The sequence below is a fragment of the Schistocerca cancellata genome, chromosome 2 (genome assembly GCF_023864275.1).
Source record: "Schistocerca cancellata isolate TAMUIC-IGC-003103 chromosome 2, iqSchCanc2.1, whole genome shotgun sequence".
Taxonomy (NCBI): domain Eukaryota; kingdom Metazoa; phylum Arthropoda; class Insecta; order Orthoptera; family Acrididae; genus Schistocerca; species Schistocerca cancellata.
The window spans coordinates 1,110,812,224-1,110,826,209 of NC_064627.1; the positions used below are offsets into that span (position 1 = coordinate 1,110,812,224).

A 13,986-nucleotide genomic window follows, 5' to 3' on the forward strand; every position below is an offset into this window, starting at 1 on the left:
TTCTCGTCTGTTCATTGTAGTCAAGAACCGTTGGGCGTGGTTAGTACTTGGATGGGTGACCAGCTGGGAGCTCGACCTGCATTTGGCTTCTTTCATTTTGCCTTTTTACTTCGGTTTCGTTGCTGCTTAGCGTTCATGATGCTGTCCAGCACGCTGACGCCACTCTCGCCTCTCGGCACACTAAGGCGCGAATCTGTGGCCACAATAAAATGAAAGGTTCTGTCGTGTGTTTGTCGTTTTTTGGTCTCTCACAGTCGTTTCTCGCGCCTGCCCTCTACATATATGCCCGTTTCCAAGCGTCAGCTTTCGCGTCAGCCGAGCAAAGTCGAGACAAGTCGACACATGGAGACACACGATGCTGTGAAACGAAATCCGGCGACTAGCGCACTGGCTACATGGAGTGAGACGTGGGGCGAAGGAAAACTATTCGTAACGCGACAGTTCTCAGTTACGAGGATCGCGTTACGTTACGTGGAATATCCCTAGAAGAAAAATGTACGTTTCGTGCGGTGGCCGGGAATCGAACCCGGATCAACTGCTTGGGAAGCAACCATGCTGACCGTTACACCACCACCGCCTTGCGCCGCGTTTCACTCACGCCGCGATGTGTCGGCTACCCTCCTGCCACCAGAGGCCGAAGGCGAAGGCGCTGTAGGCGCTCAACGCCAGCGCGGAGGTGAGCACATCTGAACGCAGTGTGTAGGTGCTGCTAGGGCGATGTAGCGTAACTAGAAGCAGAACTGACAGCCGTTGAATAAATTGCCCTTTAATTTACAGCAGCGTGATAAAAGAAATATCTAATGTGACGTACTTACTGACGATCCAGAGACGATTGAGCATATGTGTGCCAGTCCAGAAGTAGAAAGCGCGTACGTATCATAGTGTTAAGTTGGTTAGTTTGATTCTCGCCTGGAGCATATCATTAGCTTCACCTAAGAGTGAAATGCACAGCGTAGCCGTTGATAGGGAACGGCCTTTTCTTGTCATTCGTTGTTTTCTCTGCGCCAATGTAAAAATTGATAATTAGAGTTCTGCTCGTTCTACTAAAGACAGATGGCGACGGAAAACAACGGTGTAAGGCACCATATTTAAGCTGTGGTTCCCGAAAGTGAGGGTGGGGTGCAACCTCACATCTGACAACGCGTCTAAAATACTCTAAAACAATGTATTTCCTTCACACAAGAAAAAACAAGCAAATTTCGCAGTCAGGCTCTGGAGAAACGACCGCAGCACGTTATTTGCGCTCGCCCGTCAGATTGGCCGAGCGGTCTAAGGCGCCAGATTTAAGCTCTGGTTCCCGAAAGGGAGCGTGGGTTCGAACCCCACATCTGACAACGAATTTTAAATATTCCTAAACTGCCCATTTCCTTCGTGCGGGAAAGCAAGTAAATTACGCGCAAACAGGTTCGAGAGATATTATTAGAGACGGCAGTGATTACGGAGCTTGCCCTGCAAGTCTGATTGCCTGGCGGTCAGAAGGAATGGAAAGCTGTTAGGAGACATGGCTTTCAGCCAGGCGGCCCGGATTCGACTCCCGGTAGCCGAACATACTTTTGTTTGCTGAGTCTTGGCTATTCTCACGGCGTTTACGTTTTCTTTGTGTTGTGCTTTTTGGGCCCAAGCGTCAAGAAAGCAAAAGTCAACGAAAACAGATACGTGTTTAAATGACTGGCAGGGCAGTAACGAAGGTGGATGAGCCGGTGGACCGGGTATTGCACTGCTGACGTGGCCCCACTGCATAGCTCGTCAGCTCAGTAGGTTAGAGCGCCGTGCTGTGAACACAAAGGCCATGTATTCGATCGCAGCAAGTGCTATTTAATTTTTCTCTCGTAAAAGACAGTGCTTCCTCCAGCGAGACACTGCCAGGTAAATACCAAGTGATGTGCACAAGAAGCAATATTACTGCACGTTTTGTGGCGTTGTGGATAACGGCCATAGCACGCCGAGTGCAGCGGTTCTCGTCTGTTCATTGTAGTCAAGAACCGTTGGGCGTGGTTAGTACTTGGATGGGTGACCAGCTGGGAGCTCGACCTGCATTTGGCTTCTTTCATTTTGCCTTTTTACTTCGGTTTCGTTGCTGCTTAGCGTTCATGATGCTGTCCAGCACGCTGACGCCACTCTCGCCTCTCGGCACACTAAGGCGCGAATCTGTGGCCACAATAAAATGAAAGGTTCTGTCGTGTGTTTGTCGTTTTTTGGTCTCTCACAGTCGTTTCTCGCGCCTGCCCTCTACATATATGCCCGTTTCCAAGCGTCAGCTTTCGCGTCAGCCGAGCAAAGTCGAGACAAGTCGACACATGGAGACACACGATGCTGTGAAACGAAATCCGGCGACTAGCGCACTGGCTACATGGAGTGAGACGTGGGGCGAAGGAAAACTATTCGTAACGCGACAGTTCTCAGTTACGAGGATCGCGTTACGTTACGTGGAATATCCCTAGAAGAAAAATGTACGTGTCGTGCGGTGGCCGGGAATCGAACCCGGATCAACTGCTTGGGAAGCAACCATGCTGACCGTTACACCACCACCGCATTGCGCTGCGCTTCACTCACGCCGCGATGTGTCGGCTACCCTCCTGCCACCAGAGGCCGAAGGCGAAGGCGCTGTAGGCGCTCAACGCCAGGGCGGAGGTGAGCACATCTGAACGCAGTGTGTAGGTGCTGCTAGGACGATGTAGCGTAACTAGAAGCAGAACTGACAGCCGTTGAAGAAACTGCCCTTTAATTTACAGCAGCGTGATAAAAGAAATATCTAATGTGACGTACTTACTGACGATCCAGAGACGATTGAGCATATGTGTGCCAGTCCAGAAGTAGAAAGCGCGTACGTATCATAGTGTTAAGTTGGTTAGTTTGATGCTCGCCTGGAGCATATCATTGGCTTCCCGTAAGGGTGAAATGCACAGCGTAGCCGTTGATAGGGAACGGCCTTTTCTTGTCATTCGTTGTTTTCTCTGCGCCAATGTAAAAATTGATAATCAGAGTTCTGCTCGTTCTACTAAAGACAGATGGCGTCGGAAAACAACGGTGTAAGGCACCATATTTAAGCTGTGGTTCCCGAAAGTGAGGGTGGGGTGCAACCTCACATCTGACAACTCGTCTAAAATACTCTAAAAAAACGTATTTCCTTCGCACAAGAAAAAACAAGCAAATTTCGCAGTCAGGCTCTGGAGATGAAGCTAGAAACGACGGCAGCACGTTATTTGCGCTCGCACGTCAGATTGGCCGAGCGGTCTAAGGCGCCAGATTTAAGCTCTGGTTCCCGAAAGGGAGCGTGGGTTCGAACCCCACATCTGACAATGAATTTTAAATATTCCAAAACTGCCCATTTCCTTCGTGCGGGAAAGCAAGTAAATTACGCGCAAACAGGTTCGACAGATATTATTAGAGACGGCAGTGATTACGGAGCTTGCCCTGCAAGTCTGATTGCCTGGCGGTCAGAAGGAATGGAAAGCTGTTAGGAGACATGGCTTTCAGCCAGGCGACCCGGATTCGATTCCCGGTAGCCGAACATACTTTTGTTTGCTGAGTCTTGGCTATTCTCAGGGCGTTTACGTTTTCTTTGTGTTGTGCTTTTTGGGTCCAAGCGTCAAGAAAGCAAAAGTCAACGAAAACAGATACGTGTATAAATGACTGGCAGGGCAGTAACGAAGGTGGATGAGCCGGTGGACCGGGTATTGGACTGCTGACGTGGCCCCATTGCACAGCTCGTCAGCTCAGTAGGTTAGAGCGCCGTGCTGTGAACACAAAAGCCATGTATTCGATCGCAGCAAGTGCCATTTAATTTTTCTCTCGTAAAAGACAGTGCTTCCTCCAGCGAGACACTGCCATGTAAATACCAAGTGACATGCACAACAAGCAATATGTCTGCACGTTTCGCGGCGTTGTGGCTAACGGCCATAGCACGCTGAGTGCAGCGGTTCTCGTCTGTTCATTGTAGTTAAGAACCGTTGGGCGTGGTTAGTACTTGGACGGGTGACCAGCTGGGAGCTCGACCTGCATTTGGCTTCTTTCATTTTGCCTTTTTACTTCGGTTTCGTTGCTGCTTAGCGTTAATGATGCTGTCCAGCACGCTGACGCCACTCTTGCCTCTCGGTACACTAAGGCGCGAATCTGTGGCCACAATAAAATGAAAGGTTCTGTCGTGTGTTTGTCGTTTTTTGGTCTCTCACAGTCGTTTCTCGCGCCTGCCCTCTACATATATGCCCGTTTCCAAGCGTCAGCTTTCGCGTCAGCCGAGCAAAGTCGAGACAAGTCGACACATGGAGACACACGATGCTGTGAAACGAAATCCGGCGACTAGCGCACTGGCTACACGGAGTGAGACGTGGGGCGAAGGAAAACTATTCGTAACGCGACAGTTCTCAGTTACGAGGATCGCGTTACGTTACGTGGAATATCCCTAGAAGAAAAATGTACGTGTCGTGCGGTGGCCGGGAATCGAACCCGGATCAACTGCTTGGGAAGCAACCATGCTGACCGTTACACCACCACCGCATTGCGCTGCGCTTCACTCACGCCGCGATGTGTCGGCTACCCTCCTGCCACCAGAGGCCGAAGGCGAAGGCGCTGTAGGCGCTCAACGCCAGGGCGGAGGTGAGCACATCTGAACGCAGTGTGTAGGTGCTGCTAGGACGATGTAGCGTAACTAGAAGCAGAACTGACAGCCGTTGAAGAAACTGCCCTTTAATTTACAGCAGCGTGATAAAAGAAATATCTAATGTGACGTACTTACTGACGATCCAGAGACGATTGAGCATATGTGTGCCAGTCCAGAAGTAGAAAGCGCGTACGTATCATAGTGTTAAGTTGGTTAGTTTGATGCTCGCCTGGAGCATATCATTGGCTTCCCGTAAGGGTGAAATGCACAGCGTAGCCGTTGATAGGGAACGGCCTTTTCTTGTCATTCGTTGTTTTCTCTGCGCCAATGTAAAAATTGATAATCAGAGTTCTGCTCGTTCTACTAAAGACAGATGGCGTCGGAAAACAACGGTGTAAGGCACCATATTTAAGCTGTGGTTCCCGAAAGTGAGGGTGGGGTGCAACCTCACATCTGACAACTCGTCTAAAATACTCTAAAAAAACGTATTTCCTTCGCACAAGAAAAAACAAGCAAATTTCGCAGTCAGGCTCTGGAGATGAAGCTAGAAACGACGGCAGCACGTTATTTGCGCTCGCACGTCAGATTGGCCGAGCGGTCTAAGGCGCCAGATTTAAGCTCTGGTTCCCGAAAGGGAGCGTGGGTTCGAACCCCACATCTGACAATGAATTTTAAATATTCCAAAACTGCCCATTTCCTTCGTGCGGGAAAGCAAGTAAATTACGCGCAAACAGGTTCGGGAGATATTATTAGAGACGGCAGTGATTACGGAGCTTGCCCTGCAAGTCTGATTGCCTGGCGGTCAGAAGGAATGGAAAGCTGTTAGGAGACATGGCTTTCAGCCAGGCGACCCGGATTCGATTCCCGGTAGCCGAACATACTTTTGTTTGCTGAGTCTTGGCTATTCTCAGGGCGTTTACGTTTTCTTTGTGTTGTGCTTTTTGGGTCCAAGCGTCAAGAAAGCAAAAGTCAACGAAAACAGATACGTGTATAAATGACTGGCAGGGCAGTAACGAAGGTGGATGAGCCGGTGGACCGGGTATTGGACTGCTGACGTGGCCCCATTGCACAGCTCGTCAGCTCAGTAGGTTAGAGCGCCGTGCTGTGAACACAAAGGCCATGTATTCGATCGCAGCAAGTGCCATTTAATTTTTCTCTCGTAAAAGACAGTGCTTCCTCCAGCGAGACACTGCCATGTAAATACCAAGTGACATGCACAACAAGCAATATGTCTGCACGTTTCGCGGCGTTGTGGCTAACGGCCATAGCACGCTGAGTGCAGCGGTTCTCGTCTGTTCATTGTAGTTAAGAACCGTTGGGCGTGGTTAGTACTTGGACGGGTGACCAGCTGGGAGCTCGACCTGCATTTGGATTCTTTCATTTTGCCTTTTTACTTCGGTTTCGTTGCTGCTTAGCGTTAATGATGCTGTCCAGCACGCTGACGCCACTCTTGCCTCTCGGTACACTAAGGCGCGAATCTGTGGCCACAATAAAATGAAAGGTTCTGTCGTGTGTTTGTCGTTTTTTGGTCTCTCACAGTCGTTTCTCGCGCCTGCCCTCTACATATATGCCCGTTTCCAAGCGTCAGCTTTCGCGTCAGCCGAGCAAAGTCGAGACAAGTCGACACATGGAGACACACGATGCTGTGAAACGAAATCCGGCGACTAGCGCACTGGCTACACGGAGTGAGACGTGGGGCGAAGGAAAACTATTCGTAACGCGACAGTTCTCAGTTACGAGGATCGCGTTACGTTACGTGGAATATCCCTAGAAGAAAAATGTACGTGTCGTGCGGTGGCCGGGAATCGAACCCGGATCAACTGCTTGGGAAGCAACCATGCTGACCGTTACACCACCACCGCATTGCGCTGCGCTTCACTCACGCCGCGATGTGTCGGCTACCCTCCTGCCACCAGAGGCCGAAGGCGAAGGCGCTGTAGGCGCTCAACGCCAGGGCGGAGGTGAGCACATCTGAACGCAGTGTGTAGGTGCTGCTAGGACGATGTAGCGTAACTAGAAGCAGAACTGACAGCCGTTGAAGAAACTGCCCTTTAATTTACAGCAGCGTGATAAAAGAAATATCTAATGTGACGTACTTACTGACGATCCAGAGACGATTGAGCATATGTGTGCCAGTCCAGAAGTAGAAAGCGCGTACGTATCATAGTGTTAAGTTGGTTAGTTTGATGCTCGCCTGGAGCATATCATTGGCTTCCCGTAAGGGTGAAATGCACAGCGTAGCCGTTGATAGGGAACGGCCTTTTCTTGTCATTCGTTGTTTTCTCTGCGCCAATGTAAAAATTGATAATCAGAGTTCTGCTCGTTCTACTAAAGACAGATGGCGTCGGAAAACAACGGTGTAAGGCACCATATTTAAGCTGTGGTTCCCGAAAGTGAGGGTGGGGTGCAACCTCACATCTGACAACTCGTCTAAAATACTCTAAAAAAACGTATTTCCTTCGCACAAGAAAAAACAAGCAAATTTCGTAGTCAGGCTCTGGAGATGAAGCTAGAAACGACGGCAGCACGTTATTTGCGCTCGCACGTCAGATTGGCCGAGCGGTCTAAGGCGCCAGATTTAAGCTCTGGTTCCCGAAAGGGAGCGTGGGTTCGAACCCCACATCTGACAATGAATTTTAAATATTCCAAAACTGCCCATTTCCTTCGTGCGGGAAAGCAAGTAAATTACGCGCAAACAGGTTCGAGAGATATTATTAGAGACGGCAGTGATTACGGAGCTTGCCCTGCAAGTCTGATTGCCTGGCGGTCAGAAGGAATGGAAAGCTGTTAGGAGACATGGCTTTCAGCCAGGCGACCCGGATTCGATTCCCGGTAGCCGAACATACTTTTGTTTGCTGAGTCTTGGCTATTCTCAGGGCGTTTACGTTTTCTTTGTGTTGTGCTTTTTGGGTCCAAGCGTCAAGAAAGCAAAAGTCAACGAAAACAGATACGTGTATAAATGACTGGCAGGGCAGTAACGAAGGTGGATGAGCCGGTGGACCGGGTATTGGACTGCTGACGTGGCCCCATTGCACAGCTCGTCAGCTCAGTAGGTTAGAGCGCCGTGCTGTGAACACAAAGGCCATGTATTCGATCGCAGCAAGTGCCATTTAATTTTTCTCTCGTAAAAGACAGTGCTTCCTCCAGCGAGACACTGCCATGTAAATACCAAGTGACATGCACAACAAGCAATATGTCTGCACGTTTCGCGGCGTTGTGGCTAACGGCCATAGCACGCTGAGTGCAGCGGTTCTCGTCTGTTCATTGTAGTTAAGAACCGTTGGGCGTGGTTAGTACTTGGACGGGTGACCAGCTGGGAGCTCGACCTGCATTTGGCTTCTTTCATTTTGCCTTTTTACTTCGGTTTCGTTGCTGCTTAGCGTTAATGATGCTGTCCAGCACGCTGACGCCACTCTTGCCTCTCGGTACACTAAGGCGCGAATCTGTGGCCACAATAAAATGAAAGGTTCTGTCGTGTGTTTGTCGTTTTTTGGTCTCTCACAGTCGTTTCTCGCGCCTGCCCTCTACATATATGCCCGTTTCCAAGCGTCAGCTTTCGCGTCAGCCGAGCAAAGTCGAGACAAGTCGACACATGGAGACACACGATGCTGTGAAACGAAATCCGGCGACTAGCGCACTGGCTACACGGAGTGAGACGTGGGGCGAAGGAAAACTATTCGTAACGCGACAGTTCTCAGTTACGAGGATCGCGTTACGTTACGTGGAATATCCCTAGAAGAAAAATGTACGTGTCGTGCGGTGGCCGGGAATCGAACCCGGATCAACTGCTTGGGAAGCAACCATGCTGACCGTTACACCACCACCGCATTGCGCTGCGCTGCGCTTCACTCACGCCGCGATGTGTCGGCTACCCTCCTGCCACCAGAGGCCGAAGGCGAAGGCGCTGTAGGCGCTCAACGCCAGGGCGGAGGTGAGCACATCTGAACGCAGTGTGTAGGTGCTGCTAGGACGATGTAGCGTAACTAGAAGCAGAACTGACAGCCGTTGAAGAAACTGCCCTTTAATTTACAGCAGCGTGATAAAAGAAATATCTAATGTGACGTACTTACTGACGATCCAGAGACGATTGAGCATATGTGTGCCAGTCCAGAAGTAGAAAGCGCGTACGTATCATAGTGTTAAGTTGGTTAGTTTGATGCTCGCCTGGAGCATATCATTGGCTTCCCGTAAGGGTGAAATGCACAGCGTAGCCGTTGATAGGGAACGGCCTTTTCTTGTCATTCGTTGTTTTCTCTGCGCCAATGTAAAAATTGATAATCAGAGTTCTGCTCGTTCTACTAAAGACAGATGGCGTCGGAAAACAACGGTGTAAGGCACCATATTTAAGCTGTGGTTCCCGAAAGTGAGGGTGGGGTGCAACCTCACATCTGACAACTCGTCTAAAATACTCTAAAAAAACGTATTTCCTTCGCACAAGAAAAAACAAGCAAATTTCGCAGTCAGGCTCTGGAGATGAAGCTAGAAACGACGGCAGCACGTTATTTGCGCTCGCACGTCAGATTGGCCGAGCGGTCTAAGGCGCCAGATTTAAGCTCTGGTTCCCGAAAGGGAGCGTGGGTTCGAACCCCACATCTGACAATGAATTTTAAATATTCCAAAACTGCCCATTTCCTTCGTGCGGGAAAGCAAGTAAATTACGCGCAAACAGGTTCGACAGATATTATTAGAGACGGCAGTGATTACGGAGCTTGCCCTGCAAGTCTAATTGCCTGGCGGTCAGAAGGAATGGAAAGCTGTTAGGAGACATGGCTTTCAGCCAGGCGACCCGGATTCGATTCCCGGTAGCCGAACATACTTTTGTTTGCTGAGTCTTGGCTATTCTCAGGGCGTTTACGTTTTCTTTGTGTTGTGCTTTTTGGGTCCAAGCGTCAAGAAAGCAAAAGTCAACGAAAACAGATACGTGTATAAATGACTGGCAGGGCAGTAACGAAGGTGGATGAGCCGGTGGACCGGGTATTGGACTGCTGACGTGGCCCCATTGCACAGCTCGTCAGCTCAGTAGGTTAGAGCGCCGTGCTGTGAACACAAAGGCCATGTATTCGATCGCAGCAAGTGCCATTTAATTTTTCTCTCGTAAAAGACAGTGCTTCCTCCAGCGAGACACTGCCATGTAAATACCAAGTGACATGCACAACAAGCAATATGTCTGCACGTTTCGCGGCGTTGTGGCTAACGGCCATAGCACGCTGAGTGCAGCGGTTCTCGTCTGTTCATTGTAGTTAAGAACCGTTGGGCGTGGTTAGTACTTGGACGGGTGACCAGCTGGGAGCTCGACCTGCATTTGGCTTCTTTCATTTTGCCTTTTTACTTCGGTTTCGTTGCTGCTTAGCGTTAATGATGCTGTCCAGCACGCTGACGCCACTCTTGCCTCTCGGTACACTAAGGCGCGAATCTGTGGCCACAATAAAATGAAAGGTTCTGTCGTGTGTTTGTCGTTTTTTGGTCTCTCACAGTCGTTTCTCGCGCCTGCCCTCTACATATATGCCCGTTTCCAAGCGTCAGCTTTCGCGTCAGCCGAGCAAAGTCGAGACAAGTCGACACATGGAGACACACGATGCTGTGAAACGAAATCCGGCGACTAGCGCACTGGCTACACGGAGTGAGACGTGGGGCGAAGGAAAACTATTCGTAACGCGACAGTTCTCAGTTACGAGGATCGCGTTACGTTACGTGGAATATCCCTAGAAGAAAAATGTACGTGTCGTGCGGTGGCCGGGAATCGAACCCGGATCAACTGCTTGGGAAGCAACCATGCTGACCGTTACACCACCACCGCATTGCGCTGCGCTGCGCTTCACTCACGCCGCGATGTGTCGGCTACCCTCCTGCCACCAGAGGCCGAAGGCGAAGGCGCTGTAGGCGCTCAACGCCAGGGCGGAGGTGAGCACATCTGAACGCAGTGTGTAGGTGCTGCTAGGACGATGTAGCGTAACTAGAAGCAGAACTGACAGCCGTTGAAGAAACTGCCCTTTAATTTACAGCAGCGTGATAAAAGAAATATCTAATGTGACGTACTTACTGACGATCCAGAGACGATTGAGCATATGTGTGCCAGTCCAGAAGTAGAAAGCGCGTACGTATCATAGTGTTAAGTTGGTTAGTTTGATGCTCGCCTGGAGCATATCATTGGCTTCCCGTAAGGGTGAAATGCACAGCGTAGCCGTTGATAGGGAACGGCCTTTTCTTGTCATTCGTTGTTTTCTCTGCGCCAATGTAAAAATTGATAATCAGAGTTCTGCTCGTTCTACTAAAGACAGATGGCGTCGGAAAACAACGGTGTAAGGCACCATATTTAAGCTGTGGTTCCCGAAAGTGAGGGTGGGGTGCAACCTCACATCTGACAACTCGTCTAAAATACTCTAAAAAAACGTATTTCCTTCGCACAAGAAAAAACAAGCAAATTTCGCAGTCAGGCTCTGGAGATGAAGCTAGAAACGACGGCAGCACGTTATTTGCGCTCGCACGTCAGATTGGCCGAGCGGTCTAAGGCGCCAGATTTAAGCTCTGGTTCCCGAAAGGGAGCGTGGGTTCGAACCCCACATCTGACAATGAATTTTAAATATTCCAAAACTGCCCATTTCCTTCGTGCGGGAAAGCAAGTAAATTACGCGCAAACAGGTTCGACAGATATTATTAGAGACGGCAGTGATTACGGAGCTTGCCCTGCAAGTCTAATTGCCTGGCGGTCAGAAGGAATGGAAAGCTGTTAGGAGACATGGCTTTCAGCCAGGCGACCCGGATTCGATTCCCGGTAGCCGAACATACTTTTGTTTGCTGAGTCTTGGCTATTCTCAGGGCGTTTACGTTTTCTTTGTGTTGTGCTTTTTGGGTCCAAGCGTCAAGAAAGCAAAAGTCAACGAAAACAGATACGTGTATAAATGACTGGCAGGGCAGTAACGAAGGTGGATGAGCCGGTGGACCGGGTATTGGACTGCTGACGTGGCCCCATTGCACAGCTCGTCAGCTCAGTAGGTTAGAGCGCCGTGCTGTGAACACAAAGGCCATGTATTCGATCGCAGCAAGTGCCATTTAATTTTTCTCTCGTAAAAGACAGTGCTTCCTCCAGCGAGACACTGCCATGTAAATACCAAGTGACATGCACAACAAGCAATATGTCTGCACGTTTCGCGGCGTTGTGGCTAACGGCCATAGCACGCTGAGTGCAGCGGTTCTCGTCTGTTCATTGTAGTTAAGAACCGTTGGGCGTGGTTAGTACTTGGACGGGTGACCAGCTGGGAGCTCGACCTGCATTTGGCTTCTTTCATTTTGCCTTTTTACTTCGGTTTCGTTGCTGCTTAGCGTTAATGATGCTGTCCAGCACGCTGACGCCACTCTTGCCTCTCGGTACACTAAGGCGCGAATCTGTGGCCACAATAAAATGAAAGGTTCTGTCGTGTGTTTGTCGTTTTTTGGTCTCTCACAGTCGTTTCTCGCGCCTGCCCTCTACATATATGCCCGTTTCCAAGCGTCAGCCGAGCAAAGTCGAGACAAGTCGACACATGGAGACACACGATGCTGTGAAACGAAATCCGGCGACTAGCGCACTGGCTACACGGAGTGAGACGTGGGGCGAAGGAAAACTATTCGTAACGCGACAGTTCTCAGTTACGAGGATCGCGTTACGTTACGTGGAATATCCCTAGAAGAAAAATGTACGTGTCGTGCGGTGGCCGGGAATCGAACCCGGATCAACTGCTTGGGAAGCAACCATGCTGACCGTTACACCACCACCGCATTGCGCTGCGCTGCGCTTCACTCACGCCGCGATGTGTCGGCTACCCTCCTGCCACCAGAGGCCGAAGGCGAAGGCGCTGTAGGCGCTCAACGCCAGGGCGGAGGTGAGCACATCTGAACGCAGTGTGTAGGTGCTGCTAGGACGATGTAGCGTAACTAGAAGCAGAACTGACAGCCGTTGAAGAAACTGCCCTTTAATTTACAGCAGCGTGATAAAAGAAATATCTAATGTGACGTACTTACTGACGATCCAGAGACGATTGAGCATATGTGTGCCAGTCCAGAAGTAGAAAGCGCGTACGTATCATAGTGTTAAGTTGGTTAGTTTGATGCTCGCCTGGAGCATATCATTGGCTTCCCGTAAGGGTGAAATGCACAGCGTAGCCGTTGATAGGGAACGGCCTTTTCTTGTCATTCGTTGTTTTCTCTGCGCCAATGTAAAAATTGATAATCAGAGTTCTGCTCGTTCTACTAAAGACAGATGGCGTCGGAAAACAACGGTGTAAGGCACCATATTTAAGCTGTGGTTCCCGAAAGTGAGGGTGGGGTGCAACCTCACATCTGACAACTCGTCTAAAATACTCTAAAAAAACGTATTTCCTTCGCACAAGAAAAAACAAGCAAATTTCGCAGTCAGGCTCTGGAGATGAAGCTAGAAACGACGGCAGCACGTTATTTGCGCTCGCACGTCAGATTGGCCGAGCGGTCTAAGGCGCCAGATTTAAGCTCTGGTTCCCGAAAGGGAGCGTGGGTTCGAACCCCACATCTGACAATGAATTTTAAATATTCCAAAACTGCCCATTTCCTTCGTGCGGGAAAGCAAGTAAATTACGCGCAAACAGGTTCGACAGATATTATTAGAGACGGCAGTGATTACGGAGCTTGCCCTGCAAGTCTGATTGCCTGGCGGTCAGAAGGAATGGAAAGCTGTTAGGAGACATGGCTTTCAGCCAGGCGACCCGGATTCGATTCCCGGTAGCCGAACATACTTTTGTTTGCTGAGTCTTGGCTATTCTCAGGGCGTTTACGTTTTCTTTGTGTTGTGCTTTTTGGGTCCAAGCGTCAAGAAAGCAAAAGTCAACGAAAACAGATACGTGTATAAATGACTGGCAGGGCAGTAACGAAGGTGGATGAGCCGGTGGACCGGGTATTGGACTGCTGACGTGGCCCCATTGCACAGCTCGTCAGCTCAGTAGGTTAGAGCGCCGTGCTGTGAACACAAAAGCCATGTATTCGATCGCAGCAAGTGCCATTTAATTTTTCTCTCGTAAAAGACAGTGCTTCCTCCAGCGAGACACTGCCATGTAAATACCAAGTGACATGCACAACAAGCAATATGTCTGCACGTTTCGCGGCGTTGTGGCTAACGGCCATAGCACGCTGAGTGCAGCGGTTCTCGTCTGTTCATTGTAGTTAAGAACCGTTGGGCGTGGTTAGTACTTGGACGGGTGACCAGCTGGGAGCTCGACCTGCATTTGGCTTCTTTCATTTTGCCTTTTTACTTCGGTTTCGTTGCTGCTTAGCGTTAATGATGCTGTCCAGCACGCTGACGCCACTCTTGCCTCTCGGTACACTAAGGCGCGAATCTGTGGCCACAATAAAATGAAAGGTTCTGTCGTGTGTTTGTCGTT

General features: G+C 49.9%; 14 non-coding genes across 14 annotated transcripts; 7 read left to right on the plus strand and 7 right to left on the minus strand.

Moving 5' to 3' along the window:
- Positions 1–505: 505 nt before the first annotated feature.
- Positions 506–577, minus strand: Trnag-ccc (transfer RNA glycine (anticodon CCC)). The gene has a single exon. It is a non-coding gene; the product is annotated as a tRNA-Gly (tRNA).
- Positions 578–1,250: 673 nt separating this feature from the next.
- Positions 1,251–1,334, plus strand: Trnal-uaa (transfer RNA leucine (anticodon UAA)). Its single transcript has one exon. It is a non-coding gene; the product is annotated as a tRNA-Leu (tRNA).
- Positions 1,335–2,460: 1,126 nt separating this feature from the next.
- Trnag-ccc (transfer RNA glycine (anticodon CCC)) lies at positions 2,461–2,532 on the minus strand. Its single transcript has one exon. It is a non-coding gene; the product is annotated as a tRNA-Gly (tRNA).
- Positions 2,533–3,215: 683 nt separating this feature from the next.
- On the plus strand, positions 3,216–3,299 carry Trnal-uaa (transfer RNA leucine (anticodon UAA)). The gene has a single exon. It is a non-coding gene; the product is annotated as a tRNA-Leu (tRNA).
- Positions 3,300–4,425: 1,126 nt separating this feature from the next.
- Trnag-ccc (transfer RNA glycine (anticodon CCC)) lies at positions 4,426–4,497 on the minus strand. The gene has a single exon. It is a non-coding gene; the product is annotated as a tRNA-Gly (tRNA).
- A 683-nt stretch (positions 4,498–5,180) lies between these two features.
- Trnal-uaa (transfer RNA leucine (anticodon UAA)) lies at positions 5,181–5,264 on the plus strand. Its single transcript has one exon. It is a non-coding gene; the product is annotated as a tRNA-Leu (tRNA).
- Positions 5,265–6,390: 1,126 nt separating this feature from the next.
- Trnag-ccc (transfer RNA glycine (anticodon CCC)) lies at positions 6,391–6,462 on the minus strand. Its single transcript has one exon. It is a non-coding gene; the product is annotated as a tRNA-Gly (tRNA).
- Positions 6,463–7,145: 683 nt separating this feature from the next.
- Trnal-uaa (transfer RNA leucine (anticodon UAA)) lies at positions 7,146–7,229 on the plus strand. Its single transcript has one exon. It is a non-coding gene; the product is annotated as a tRNA-Leu (tRNA).
- Positions 7,230–8,355: 1,126 nt separating this feature from the next.
- On the minus strand, positions 8,356–8,427 carry Trnag-ccc (transfer RNA glycine (anticodon CCC)). Its single transcript has one exon. It is a non-coding gene; the product is annotated as a tRNA-Gly (tRNA).
- Positions 8,428–9,115: 688 nt separating this feature from the next.
- Positions 9,116–9,199, plus strand: Trnal-uaa (transfer RNA leucine (anticodon UAA)). The gene has a single exon. It is a non-coding gene; the product is annotated as a tRNA-Leu (tRNA).
- A 1,126-nt stretch (positions 9,200–10,325) lies between these two features.
- Positions 10,326–10,397, minus strand: Trnag-ccc (transfer RNA glycine (anticodon CCC)). The gene has a single exon. It is a non-coding gene; the product is annotated as a tRNA-Gly (tRNA).
- Positions 10,398–11,085: 688 nt separating this feature from the next.
- Positions 11,086–11,169, plus strand: Trnal-uaa (transfer RNA leucine (anticodon UAA)). Its single transcript has one exon. It is a non-coding gene; the product is annotated as a tRNA-Leu (tRNA).
- A 1,114-nt stretch (positions 11,170–12,283) lies between these two features.
- On the minus strand, positions 12,284–12,355 carry Trnag-ccc (transfer RNA glycine (anticodon CCC)). The gene has a single exon. It is a non-coding gene; the product is annotated as a tRNA-Gly (tRNA).
- Positions 12,356–13,043: 688 nt separating this feature from the next.
- Positions 13,044–13,127, plus strand: Trnal-uaa (transfer RNA leucine (anticodon UAA)). The gene has a single exon. It is a non-coding gene; the product is annotated as a tRNA-Leu (tRNA).
- The last annotated feature ends 859 nt before the right edge of the window (positions 13,128–13,986 follow it).